General features: G+C 32.4%; 1 protein-coding gene across 2 annotated transcripts in view; it reads right to left on the reverse strand.

Annotated features, from left to right (window-relative positions):
• tnc (tenectin) overlaps positions 1–14,701 on the reverse strand; it is a 195,224-nt gene that overhangs the window by 138,757 nt on the left and 41,766 nt on the right. The window contains exon 1 of one of the 2 annotated variants that reach the window (XM_072531430.1): positions 6,496–6,688. The exons of the other annotated variant lie outside the window; for it this stretch is intronic. The gene's annotated coding sequence lies outside the window, so the exon portion shown is untranslated. Of the gene's footprint in view, positions 1–6,495; positions 6,689–14,701 lie in introns of those variants that run through there. 2 annotated transcript variants of the gene reach the window in all.

Here is a 14,701-nt window from a genome sequence, read left to right on the forward strand (position 1 = left end):
GAATAATTAATAGTGCCTTAAATATCATCATATTCTTATCTTTTTGTCACTCACACAAAACTTTGCTTAAATTGAAGAATTTGCTGACGAATATAATTAAAGTTTACTGATGATAAAAGACACATACTCATAGCGAATACCTCTGTGAATTCTAAACAAATTCCATCAAACTGAATCACTGATTATCTACTAAAAAAATAACCTTGGAAGATAATCGACGAATTAAACAAGATGTTTTAGCATTTATACAGAAAAAATGACTATATATAACAAAATTATTTTTTATATATATTTAGTGTAGATATTTTAGAAAATATTCATTTGTAGTACTGAGTAATAGTCAATATTTTAGTGGCAATTAAAAATATTCCATTTTATCGATGACGATATAAAAGACGGTTGAATCACACCACCAGACTTGTTTCGGTCTTAGAATCCTTCTAAGAAATTCCTGGTCGAATTCACAAAAGGTGATCTCCCTTTGAAGAATGTTAAATTGATTAATGCAAATTATATCGATGATGGCACGAACACCTTGAAAAATTGAGAAACGGAACTGATAATATCGAGTATGATAAGGATGAAATATATCAAAGGATCGATTACATGAAATAAAAGAACATAACTGACAGCCTGAAAAGAAATAAAAACGTAGAAATCGATTAAATAACTCATACATGTTTAAATAAATACGCGGATTGTGTATTTTATTACTTTTTATTTTGTGATATTGACAATTTATGTAATTTTTGTACAATTAAATTGTACAATTTTTAGTGACAATAAAACATATTTCTATTCTATTCTACTTAATATGGCTTACAAAATATTAGCTGCAGATATCAGTAATAGACTGACATCGAAACTCGATTGTTTTCTTAAAAAACTATAAAAGCTATACTAGCTATAGCTATATATAGCTAAACTATAGTTTAGAGGAAATAATTACAGAAAACCATATTTTAACAAAACGTCAAAATTTCAGATCTGTTCACCAATCAGTTTAAAATAGATAAATATTAAATTTTTTTACCGACGGCCTTTTAGCATTAGCCATCAAATAATGATGAGATGGCAATTCTCCGGGTACTAGGGTTTCATGCGGGACAGGATATTGTCCCGTCCCATGTCCCGCACTTTTCCATCTTTAGAGTCAAGCCTTGCAGCTATTTTCGCTGTCACGTCCCGCGTCCTATCTTGCGTCCCGCAGGACGTCCCATTGTCCCGCAAAGTGAATTTATTAGACCTATTTAACAATTGCTTTAGTTTCTTCAAGTGGCACCTTTCCCTTATTTCTTTTTATTTATCACGTTCACGGTTAGATTTAAAGGTATCATCATCTGGCGGTGTCGCCGTAATGTCGGGTGGCGGTTTATTAAGACGACCTAAACCAAAACATTTTTTTTCTGTCTCCTCCCGTCCCGAGTGCACCTCTACCGGGTACTCATTTTTAAATTATAAATATTTAGAATATCTTTTAAACTATTGCTCATAGATGAAATATTTGTTCATACTCGAAACGAGTAAAATTTTACGTAAAAAGGCGAAAGAATTTTCAAAAACACTAGCACCTAATTCTTGTGGAACTGGTTAGTAAATTTTACAAACCATATGAACTTGTTTAAAAAAAATTTCGCCTTACAGGCAACTGTACCTACTGCACACATGTGATTCCCCCAATGAAAGCAGTGAACGTTAATTTTCCCATCTAATACAACGTCAAGACCTTTAGATCAAGAAATTATACAAAAAACATTGAATCACTGTATAGAAAGGAAATTTTTGAAAAGCTGATAATTGAGATGAAAAAACAGACAGTTCCATCTATAAAGGATTTGCATGCAATTAGACTGGCAGACAATTTTTGAAGAGGTGCATCTGAATCTAAAATATTGAAATCGTTTGAAGACATAAGGATTTTTGACAACGTGTAAATAAACTTTGGAAGAAGCTTTTCCATAATACATAGATTGGCATAAACTGTAAATACAATGTGATGATGACCTAGCAACTATCAGTACACTTAATGGTGCTGAAATGAATAGCTGAAATGAAAATGGGAGATCCATGACGCTGATAACGACAATCATGAGACTGTGTTGAGGTAATATCTAATAAACAGACTAGAAGAGTTTACTGCGAATATACTTATATATTGAAAGATATAATGATTTTGAAAATCACATGTCTAATTTATTGTATAATCTTAAAAAGTTCATAGACACACAATTTTAGAATTGATTAATTTAAAAGAAGATAGGATATTTACAACATGTAATTCAGTGTAAGTTGTAAGTAGTAGGGGTGTAATAAGAATGCAAATGATAATGCTTAGGTGGATGAGTGTAGTAACAAAACAGTATAAAATTAAGAATGCCTATGTTAAGGGAAGTCTAGAGATAGCAGCAATTGACGCCAAGCTGAGAGAGCAGATACCAAGACCATGCCATGTTCAAAGTCGAGACCTTAATTAGCCAATACGAAAAATTGTTCATTTGCAAGTTTCTGGAAAGAGTAGAAGAAGAAGGCAAACGAATATCTGGATGGAGATGACTAGGCAGGATATGTCGATAAAGTAAAAACACCTGGAAAAACACATGGAACCACAAACATAAGAAATTACCATAAACGAAGAAGTTCTCATAAGCAAGCATGAAGTCTAAAAAAAACTTGTACTTAAAAAACTAAAAAACAGAAGAGCTGCAGGTAAAGATAGGATACCAAATGAATTGTTGAAATATGTTGGGGCGGCAATGACGGATCAACTGACAACATTAAAATTAGCAATACTATAAGACAGTCGATGGGCAACAAGATTGCAGCAAGGTGAAAATGCAATATTATGGTTTTTCCGAATCAAGACCCTACACAGCCAATGAACAAGCAACAGAAGATTATGGATGGAAAAATGTAATTGGGGAAACCGACCCCGAATTGGGACAAAGGCAATGATAATGACGAAGTAAAATAATTAAATTAGATAATTATAATTTTTATTTCGATATGGCTTTATAATTCAAAAAAATTACAAATACATTATGAAACGTGTAAATCGAAATTCTAATTGCCAAATCTTTGAATATTCTTTAAACTGAAAACTCGAAATAATTTGCAATTTGAAATACGTTGATATAAATATTTATTCCAATGAAGAAATTGTTGAAACGAAAAAAACAGGTTGAGTTTTTGAGACTGGAATCCGGTGAATTCCAATGCCAAAGTCTTCTGTAAAATCTTTCTGACTGGCAACTAACAAACAGTTGCCAGACAGAAATGTACATTAAAACGTTATTGGCAGATTTTAATTCCATATAAACTGTTTAATGACATAACAGTCATAAATGTTTGTGGACAATTTGTTTATTTAAATCACAGCAAAAAATGAGTACGTGAATGCATGATGAAATATTGTTGGGAGCTTTTGTTGTAGGCAAAAAACTCAAAATTTTGCCTTTATTATTTATGGATTATTAACTAAAAAAAGTGTTAATTTGTTTTAGAGAAAAGTAAAAAAAAATACATTAAAAACCTGAAAAAAATTTAAAACACAAAATCTGGTGACGTAAAAAAAATAAGGCGTTAGAATAAAATTTCTAACTATTTCAATAAATTAACTGAGACTATTTAATTGTCTAATAGAAAAAGCTAAATAAGATGTTCATAAAAAAGAAAAGAAATTAAATTAATTAAAAAAAATATTTTAAAATAAATTTCAATATCAATTAAATTTTATGTCTGCTAATTACTGAATTGATAATGTTTTTTATTTATAATAATACCACACATTTAAGTTCTTTAAAATTTCAAAAAACTTATTTTGGTAATTTTCAAAATTTGTTAAATATAATATAGAATTTAATTACTATGGGAATAAGCCACAATTAAAGGTTAAAGTACGTTTATTGACGTTTCAATTTCCACTTTGGAAATCGTTCTCAAAATTTATTATTTAAAATTCTCAAGATTTCCGAAGTGAAAATTGAAACGTCAATAAACGTCCTTTAACCTTTCATTGTGGCTTATTCCCATTTAAATAGTAATCACTTTAAAATGCCACAAGAAAATGGCTTCAGAACAATATTAATATAGAATTTATTGATCATTTACATTTACATTATTATCTTGTATTTGTGTTTAATTACTTAATTTTGATTTTTATTATATTTCATTATAATGGATTTAAAAATAAATCAAAAAACGGGATGCGGCACTCTGGAAGGACCGAGGGGGAAGAATAATTTTCCAATCATCTACGCACTGAGCGATAATTTTTAATTTAATTTATTTTATTCGATTTGGCTCGATTTGATTCTATTTAATGTTAGTTAATTTTATTTAATTTTAGGTAATTCATTTAATTTTAATTTTATTTTATTTTATTAATTTAGTAGTTATAAAAAAATAAAATGGCGTTTGTTAAACATCTTTTTATTTTTATAAGTGTATATGTATATATTATGTATATTACTGTAAACCGTAAGGTTACTGCACGCGTCTCGATTTTCTAAGTCAAGCTAAATATGATTTCGGGCCCGTGCAACAACCCTATGTATTTACTTCAATAGGGGACTTATGTACGTGTAATTTTACAATATTTAATCATCCCACTAAAAAAGTTGAGACACAATGTAAAGAATAACAAAGGGCCTAGATGTCATTACAAATAATACTGTCGAAATTTTATCCAAGAACATAGCAGATCTCTTATTCTATATTAATTAATTTGTTAATTGAACAAGGTCATTTTTCAAAACAAGTACATATTCATCAAAGCTTTATATAAAAATTGTGAAAAATTTACTACGAGTTTTTGGAAAATATTTAGAAAAGTTTCACAGAACCATATGATGTTAAGTATTGATGGGTATGTTCTTTTTAATTTTTTAATGTAACAATACAGCGGTTCGAGTAACTATCCATACGAATATATCCTGAACGTCTCTTTGTTGTTATTTATATTAAATAATATTTGGAATTTATAATTATTACCTATGATTTTGCCAGTTATGCAAATAAATATATTATTTAATACAAAAATCCCCAAAATCTTTTAAAATTTTTGCAGATTATCGTGTAATTAATTCAATATTTTTCGTACATATTATTTAAACTTCAGAATCATAATATATGAAACAAATAAGTATTCTGTGTAAAAAAATTTTAATGCAATTTAAAATAAATACCAAATATAAATGGGTAAATATTTGATATATTTTTATATTCAACAAAAATACGAAAATACTTTTTTTTTAATAAAAATACAATAAAGAACCGTCAATTTAATAAAATATTAGATCATAAATAAGAAATTTTTAATTGTCTTCTTATAATTTTTGCTTAATTTCAAAAAGGATGGAGAATATCCAGTTGTCATAACCAAACCAATAAAGAAGAGATTTTCACAATTTTCTTTTAACTAATGATAAATAACACAATATTTGAATGAAGATTATACAATAAATGGAAAAACGGCTAAAAAACTAGTGTAGTAGCTAAATTTTTAAAAGCCAAAAAATTTCAAAATCCATTCGTGATGCAATATGTACTCTATATATTTTTTACTTGTTTATACCAACTTTTTTTAAATTCTGTGACACTAAAAAACTAGGGTAGTAGCAATTTAAATATTTAAAAGCGAAAAAATCATAAAATCCAGTTTTAACGCAATATATAAGCTTTATATATTTTTAGTTGTTTATATAAAAAAATTTTTAAAATTCTGTGTCACTGAAAAACTAGGGTAGCAGCAATGTAAATATTTAAGAGAAAAAAAATATCAAAATCCATTTTTTAACATTTTTTTTAATTCTTGTGACACCACACCAAACATTCTTGGAATATTGAATACCATATAATTTTATTTTAATTTTTACATATTTTTTTGTTAGGAAATATTATGTTTCTTTACCTATATAAATATTATAAATAATATGGCTATTAGAAACTTACGTAGTCTATTTTTGAAATTTATTTTATATAATTAAAATGTAATTTGTGTTATGAAAATTTATTTTAAACAAATTTTGAAATTATATTCGCAATACATTGTCATAGAGTTCTAGATAAAATTTATTTGTCCCATTTTTTCACCATTCACTTTAAAAAAATATCAAACGTTTGTTCTCAAAAAATGTTCACATCGCTAGAAGTTCACGTTTTAAAAATAGAAAAGTTTTCTTAATTTTAATCATTTTTCTGATATTTTTTTATTTATTAATAAAATACCACAAATTCTATGGACAGTTATTCATCTTTTTTAAATATATTTCTTAAACATATTAAGCAAAAAAAATAGTAATCAATACATTCTAAATTAGGGATTTTTCCTATTAATATTAATAATTGAATTACAATATTTTCCAACATACTAAGAGATTTAGAGAAAAATGAAGGAAATCCAAGTTGCCCAAAATCACCGCATAAATTCTTTTTGTGTGAAAGAAAAATCCTTTCCACCTTATCACAACACTGTATCACTGTCAACACCTCACTTACCTCAAGCAATATCCTCAAAAAAAAACCAAAAAAGTCGAGATTGCAGCAGAATCCTGCCTCGTCCTAGCCGTATCGCACTTTAGTCCTCTCCAAGGATCACTAGATCACGCAGAACGAGTCACCTAGTGTACAGTGTGTTCGCGAAAGACCGTATGCCGCGAAATCCAGTCGTCCGCCACTTTTCTACATCAACTTGTGCGATTCTTGGCGACGCAAGTTTAAATAGTGGTAGAGCGGGGGTAAGTCGAAGTCTTCGCTTCGGAGGAACTCTTGGGTCTTTGGTTCGCCAGTTGCCGTTGCCAGTGCCAGTACGGTTTGGGTTGCAGCCAGTGCAATGTTAATAATTCATTCACACATTATGTATGCCTGTACAGCCTGAAGATTTTACACTTTTGTTAGTTAAAGTTGTTAAATTTTTTCACTTTTAAAGGGTCGGTGTATAAAAGCAATAATTTTATATCCCCAACTGCAAAAAGTTAATCGTTTACTGGTGGTAAAATGTTTCCGATAAGATAATTGTCGTAGAAATGCTAATTTTTCTTTACATAAAATCCTTTTTTTTTTAGTTTATTAATTTCACAATATAGAAAAAATTTGATTAATTAATATATGTTACATATATACAAAGGTTTTTGTTCATTAATTAACATACAATCAGAAATTTAAATGATTCAAATCTGGTTTAAAGTAGTTATCAAAAAGTAATTGTTTTAGTTCAATTTTAAATCTTCCTAGTTGACTTCTTCATATTACCGGGAAGGTTATTATACAAAATCATGTCATTTGCGTATATCTTTTTTGTTCACCAGAAGTTCGCATTCTTTCTGTACAAAAAGTACGAATTCTTCTTGTATGAAAAGTACCCCTTTGCCTAGTATGATAGTCATATTAACACTAACACTTCGGCCAGTATTAGGGAAATATTTGTAATTATTTGAGAAAGCTTATATTTATGAATTAATAAACAAACTTGCATAGTACACATTGATTTAATATGCTTTTTGGACAGTACAGATCTGTTGGATGAAGGCGTGGCAGTTAAAAAACATATTTAATAGCAATGTTCTGTAATATGTAAGTGGATGAAGCTGTTTGTGATTGGTATTACCCCATATGATGGTTATATAAGAGGATGTGGGTTTATTACAGAATATTAAACCATTTTACGATGAGGGAGAATTATAAATTTAGCAATTCTTCCTGACATGCTCACTACTGGAGCTATTTTATGATATATCTGTAATATGTGTTGTTCCCAAGTAAGTCATTTACCTATATACAATCCAGGATACTTCATCATCTCCTTTGTATTAAATTTGAATTTTCCAAAGTTCAACTGCATCTCTCTATGTGCATCTACATTTAAAATTATCATATAATTGCACCTTCTTCGTCGTCTTCTTCTTCTTTTTCCTCTTTTTTTTTCTTCTCTTTCTTCTTCTTTTTATATAGACATGACTCTGTCTGTTTTTTAATGTGCTTCCAGTAAGGTGGATGACAGTAGAACTTCTTGAACTTATGGAAGAACGAAGAAAACATAAAGCAAAAGACCTGAATAAATACAAAAAAATTCAGTGAAATATCAGAAAGAAAATTCGAGAGGCAAAAGAGAGGTGGCTCTCCGAAAGATGCAAGGAAATAGAAGATCTGGATAAAAAGTATCATAGCTTTAATTTACACAAAAAAATCAAAGAAATGACAGGTTCTAGAAAACGTACAAGAACGAATATCCTTAAAAATGATAAAGGGGATATTATTACTGATATGAAGGAGAGATTATGTCACTGGACCAAGTACATCCAACAACTATTTAATGATGAAAGAGAAGAACTGTCATTAGAAATCACCGAGGATATCGGACCACCAATATTAAGAAAAAAAGTCATCTATGCCATTAAAAACACAAATGAGGGTGAAGCTACTGAACCAGATGATGTGCCAATCGAATTATTAAAACTCATCGATGAAGATGTTATTGATGTAATGGTTGAACTCTTTAATCTAATATATCAGACTGCCACAATCCCCAGACAATGGCTGCAATCGACCTTTGTAGCAATTCAAAAAAAGCCAAGTGCAACAACTTGCTCAGATCACAGAACAATAGCTTTAATGAGTCACACAATTAAAACATTTTTGAAAATAATTCACAGCAGAATTGTTAAAACTCTTGAGTATGAAATTAGTGACACACAATTTGGTTTTAGAATTGGTATGAGTACAAGAGATGCTTTGTTCGGCTTGAATGTGCTGGCTCAGAGATGCATGGCCATGAATCAGGACATGTACTTATGTTTTGTAGACTTTGAAAAGCATTTGATAAGGTTCAACATAAAAAGCTTGTAGATATATTAAAAAGCAAAAATATTGACAGTCGTGATATGAAAATTATATCTAATTTATATTGGAATCAAACTGCCAAGGTAAAAGTTAACAACCAGTACACCCAAAATATCAAAATATAGAGAGGAGTCCGCCAGGGTTGCGTGCTGTCCCCACTACTTTTCAATGTCTACAGTGAAGCGGTATTTTAAAAGGCGCTCTCAGACTCAATAGAAGGTATATCTATCAATGGAGAAGTTTTGAATAACTTACGTTTTACTTTACGTTACTGAATAACTTTACGAAGATACTGGAATTGAGAGTGTTAATAACTATAAATACTTAGGAACATAGATAACCTCAGATGCAGACCAAACCAAAGAAATTAAGACACGCATTGAAATAGCACGTGCATCATTCATTAAACTTAAAAAGGTTCTTTGTTGTCGGGATATAAGGTTAGAACTACGCCTGAGAATGCTTCGATGTTACGTGTTCCCTACTCTTCTTTATGGCTTGGAAGCGTGGACACTAAAACAAGTCCATCTGAATAAGTTGGCCGCCTTTGAATTTGGGTGTTACAGAAGAATCCTACGAATATCATGGATTCAAAGAATGTCAAACGTGAAAGTAACTAGAAGAATAGGAAACGGGACGGAAATAATTTTACCTATCAAAAGACGAAAACTTGAGTACTTAGGACATGTGATGAGAGGGCAAAAATACGCATTATTACAACTTATTATGCAAGACAAAATCCGAGGAAAGCGAAATGTGGGAAGACGAAGAATATCCTGGCTTAAGAACTTAAGGGAATGGTTTGAATGCAGTAGTGCAAACTTTTTAGAGCGGCAATCAACAGAGTCCGCATAGCCATGATGATTTCCAATCTTCGATAGAAGATGGAACTTAAAGAAGAAGTAAGTTGTAGTCCCGTCGTTTTCGTGGTCTTCCGACTGATCGTCTTCCTAATTGGTCTCTTGCCGTCTTTACTACTCAATTTGTTGTCATTCGGCTTATATGATCGTTCCATTCTACTTTTCTATTTTTTACCCAGTTCTTGATGTTCTTCACCTTGCATCTACTTCGTATATATGTACATCTAGCTCTTTCCCATAGTGTCTTGCCATCAATTTTTCTAAATGTTTTCATCTCTGCTGTTTCTAACATCCTTTTTGTCCCCTCTGTGTCAGGTGGTGTTTCTGCCACGTATGTCATTACTTACCAGTCTTCCGGGCTGAACCGGAATTCTATTAAGTCTTTTTCTACATCAGTTTCTAATTTTCTGGGATCGGTATTGACATTGACATACAGAAGACCAGTGTCATCAGCATACAGATACAACATAGACTACAGCGGTAAATTGGATAAATAATTCATATAAATCAAAAAAAGTGTTGGATCCAATTTAGACCCTTGAGGAACTCCACATACAATATCTACAGCAGTACTTAACACATTGTTACATAGCACCTTTCGTATTCTGCCACTCAAATAGTCCCATATTGTTAAAGCACCGAAATAAGTATATCATGGTCAACCGTATCGAAAGCTTTTTGCAAATCCGATGATACAAATATACAACTTAACCCCTTGTCTAATTTGTTGTATATGTCTGTAATTAAGTCAGTAGCAGCAGAGACTGTGAAACATGTCTAAATTCATATTGCCTGTTAATTCACTAGCTGGATGAATCAAAGAATTGTACAATTTGGTTATTCACAGATGATTCCAAGATCTTTGACATGTCCGTTAAAGGAGATATCTTCCAGGTTGCTTTGAGTCCTCTTCTTTATATAATGGTAACACTGTCGTCATTTTCATAGAGTTTGGAATTAATCCAGTGATAAGAGAGAGGTTAAATAATTTAGCTATAATCGGTAGCAGTTCCTCTGCAAATTCTCTTATGATGTCCACATTATTAGAGAGGTTTGACATCCAGTTTAACTTTTACACTTACTATTCTTCAGATGTATATTTACATTCTTGTACTTGGTGTAAAAATTTTCTGTGTACCAACCTCCTCCTCCTCCTTCTTTGGCTCTGGTTTATTTTGACCAGCATAATTTGACCCTTTCCTTTTTTCTTCGTCTCTTGTAGTGCATATATGTCTATATTTTTTTCTACAAGCTCTTTTGTAATTTCCTGCTCTCTTGTGTTTAGAGACATTACATTCCAAGTACCAATGTGAAACATATTTCTTTCGTTTTCCATAAACTCGTTCTCTTTCCTTTTTCTCGCGTTAGTCGTCGTAATAAAATCATTCCTGTTCCGAGGCATAATCCTGTTTCTATAAGCTGTATGGTTTTAAAGTCTATCAGTAGGATGCTAACCTGGCTGTAGGTTCCCCCTCCTCCTTTACCCGAGCTTGGGACCGGCAACAGTTCTGTCGAACTACTTGATCCACCAAAAAAACTGCAGGCGGAGTGAATAATTTGGTTCTATATAATCTCGGCTGATTTTATATGGGCTTTAATGTTTATGTTGTGTGATTAGAAATCTTAATTTTATTATCTTTGTCAACTTACTCTTCTCTGCCCAATTTATTATTTTGGTCCATCACTTACTTCCCTTACCAATACCTTATTTCCAGGCGGAAATAACTGCAATCCATCACTGCGTGGAAGAAATAGAAAGGCAGGAAAGCACGTTCTGTTCAGTTGCCATCTTCACAGATAGTCAGGCAGCACTTCTTCTTCTTCTTCTACGGCACTACAGCCCAAAATGAGCCTTGGCCTCCTTTATTTTTTGCCTCTACCCTTGTCTGTCTGTGGCTGCTCTTCTCCATACACGGACTCCTAAAAGTGCTTGTGCGTCGCTGCTTACTGTGTCTTCCCAGCGCTTTCTTGGCTTTCCAACTGGTCTCTTTCCCTGCATTCTGGCGTTCAGTGCTCGTTTTGGTAGCCTATCCTCTCCCATTCGTATCACATGTCCGGCCCATTGCAATCTTTGTATTCTAATGAAGTCTGACAGGGGTGTTTCCTTATACAGTTGATAGAGCTCGTTGTTATATCGAATTCTGAAGATTCCGTTTTCCCTCACAGGTCCTAGTATTCTCCTCAGTACTTTTCTTTCGAATGTGTCGAGTTTGTTTTTGAGACTTTCTTTCAGGACCCATGCTTCGCTGCCATAACATGCTATTGGCCGAATTAAAGTTTTATAGATTCTCATCTTTGTATTTCGGTGACACTTTTAGACCGAAATATATGGGAGAGGGCAAAATAAGCTTTGTTTGCCTGCGTTATCCTTTTTCGTATTTCTCCATCCTCTGCTCCATCGGCATATATTTCTACTCCCAGGTATGTAAACTTTCCAACCGTTTCAATGTCATCTTCATGCATAATGTTTTGTGGGATTATATTTCTTCTCGTCTGTACCATTATTTTTGTTTTTTCTGTGTTAATTTCCAGACCTAGCCTTTTCGTTTGTGTTTTTAACTCTGCGTATGCTTCCTGTGCTCCTGTTGATGTTCTACTCATAATATTAATATCATCGGCGTAGGCAGCCAGTTGAACCGTTTTATTGGTCAGTAGGTTTTCTCGTCCAGTTTGCATTTGCCTAACCGCATACTCCAGTGCCAGGTTAAACAATGTTGGTGCCAGCCCATCTCCCTGCTTTAGTCCCTGCGAGATTTTGAAAAAGTCTGTCCGGTTGTTTTGTATTCGTACACAGGTACACAGGCAGCACTTAAGGCACTCAATTCTGCAGAGGTCAATTCTAAGCTAGTATGGGATTGCGTGCATGCCTTAAATAAACTAGGAGACCGTAGCAAGGTTACGGTAGCCTGGGTACCGGGGCACGAGGTTCATAAGGGCAATGAAAAAGCAGATAAAATGGCCAAACAAGGCTCATCAATACCATTCATTCATCTGGAATGGTGGAGGAATGCACCAGGACAAAGACAGGCGAAACAGTTCATTACAGAACATTTGCCAAAATTAACGGCAGACCTAATAAGCAAAGACAGGAAAATAGTCAAGGCCATAGTAGGTCTTCTAAGAGGGCATTGTAAGCTAAATAGGTACTTGAAGCTGATGGGATTATCAGATGATAACCTGTGCAGATTCGGTCACCTCGAAGAAGAAACAGCAGAGCACATTTTATGTCAGTGTGACAGTCTGGCAAATGTGCGGTTCTTTGCATTAGGAGAAGAAAATCCACCAGCAAATACTACATGGAAGGTACAGTCTCGAAGCTACTAGACTTTATTAGAAGGGTCAGGCTAGAGAATGTTATCTAGAACTAGAGGACCACAATAGATCTGAAAAGGTCGCGGTGGAATAGGCCGAAGGCCACCTCTCTTTATCTAAAATCCCTTACTAATACGCCAGTCTTATTTTTTTAGGTTCTTCAGTGGATAAATATCTACTATTTTTAGTGGATGTTTGTTTATTTTTGGTATTTTTTTGTTTATTGGGTTAAAATTCAGTATCTTTTAGCTAATATTTCTAAACACATATAAGCCTGATTTTCCCTCGTTTATTTTTGCCACTGTACAGAAGTGTATACTTTCGTTTGTTTATTTCCCAGATATTTCTATATCTCATCTCTTGTACATCGTTATCCGGACTAAACGGTCTCGAAGATACTGTTTCGATAAAGACATAAGAAATATCGATATTAGGAGACAAATGGAAGTACAAAGGAATATAATAGAAGACGTAGGAAAACAGCAAATTCATGTCAGACGAATGGAATAAAGCAGAATCCCCAAAAAATACTGTCGGCTACAGCATGGATGAAGGGTATCGTCAAGGCGATGTTTAAAAGAAATCTGAGTGGTAAAGACGATTATCAAAATGGAAAACACTGGCGATTAGGAACGGAAAAGCGTATTAGGACATCAAAACCATTTCAATATAATTTTATATTCACCGATTAGTACTCGCTTAGACAATGAAGCCGACTGTACCTAGTAAAAAGGCATTTTCTCAATGCACACACTATACACTACACATTAACCCTGTATATCATATGTGGCTGGCTAAATGACTAACGGTCCAAGCTTTAAAAAAGTATGAGCTTTTATAATAGATGTTGCCAATGTACGAGTATGTATATATTTAAAGTAATAAAGTAATCGAAAATAGACAAGATATAAATTCAAATATGCAACATATTTGTCCGCTGAGGAGTTCATGTTTATGTCTCAAGTGGTTTCAAAGCAAAGCATCGTTCTGAAAGCTATTAAAATTGTAACTGTTAATTATTTATACGGCAGTCGAGGATCGGTTGTAAATAAATATATAGGTATATATATTTCCATAATACTAAATCATAATTTCGACCTATCTCTTCATCCTTATTGCCAATGTTCCAATCGCGTTTGTCTAGGAACTAATTTACTGAAATTAATTGTGGATTAGCTTTACTAATGCTCGTTAGATCTCCATCCAGGAGTCAGCGTTGTAGAAGTGGGGGCCAATGAAGAAAGAAATTGAAATATTTGTACAATTCGAGAGTAGAGTTTACGTAAAATTTATTTTATAGACGAGAACCGTTTGAAATTATCTTTGCTTTAATTGATATGGGGGACGCTGAAATTTTTATGTGAAAGTAGGATTGCATCTATGGTCTTTAACGTATTTTTATGATGTAGTGTTAATAGGAAATTTTTTTTGTGTCCCATGCTGTATTACACTTTTTAAAAGTTTAATATGGATTAAAAAAATTGCTATCTGACATTGACAGATGACATCTGACAGGTATCTTAAAATACGAGTGGTTCAGAGTCGTATCTTAAAAAATTAACATAGAGCGTTTAAAAACAACTCAATTTATTAAATTATGATACATATTGGAAATATCTTTGATTTTCGTCTTATTATTGATAGAATTTGGATCTTTTTTTTTGTGAATTATCTCCAATATGCATCTTTTGTTG

This window comes from Diabrotica undecimpunctata, chromosome 5, assembly GCF_040954645.1.
Source record: "Diabrotica undecimpunctata isolate CICGRU chromosome 5, icDiaUnde3, whole genome shotgun sequence".
Taxonomy (NCBI): Eukaryota; Metazoa; Arthropoda; class Insecta; order Coleoptera; family Chrysomelidae; genus Diabrotica; species Diabrotica undecimpunctata.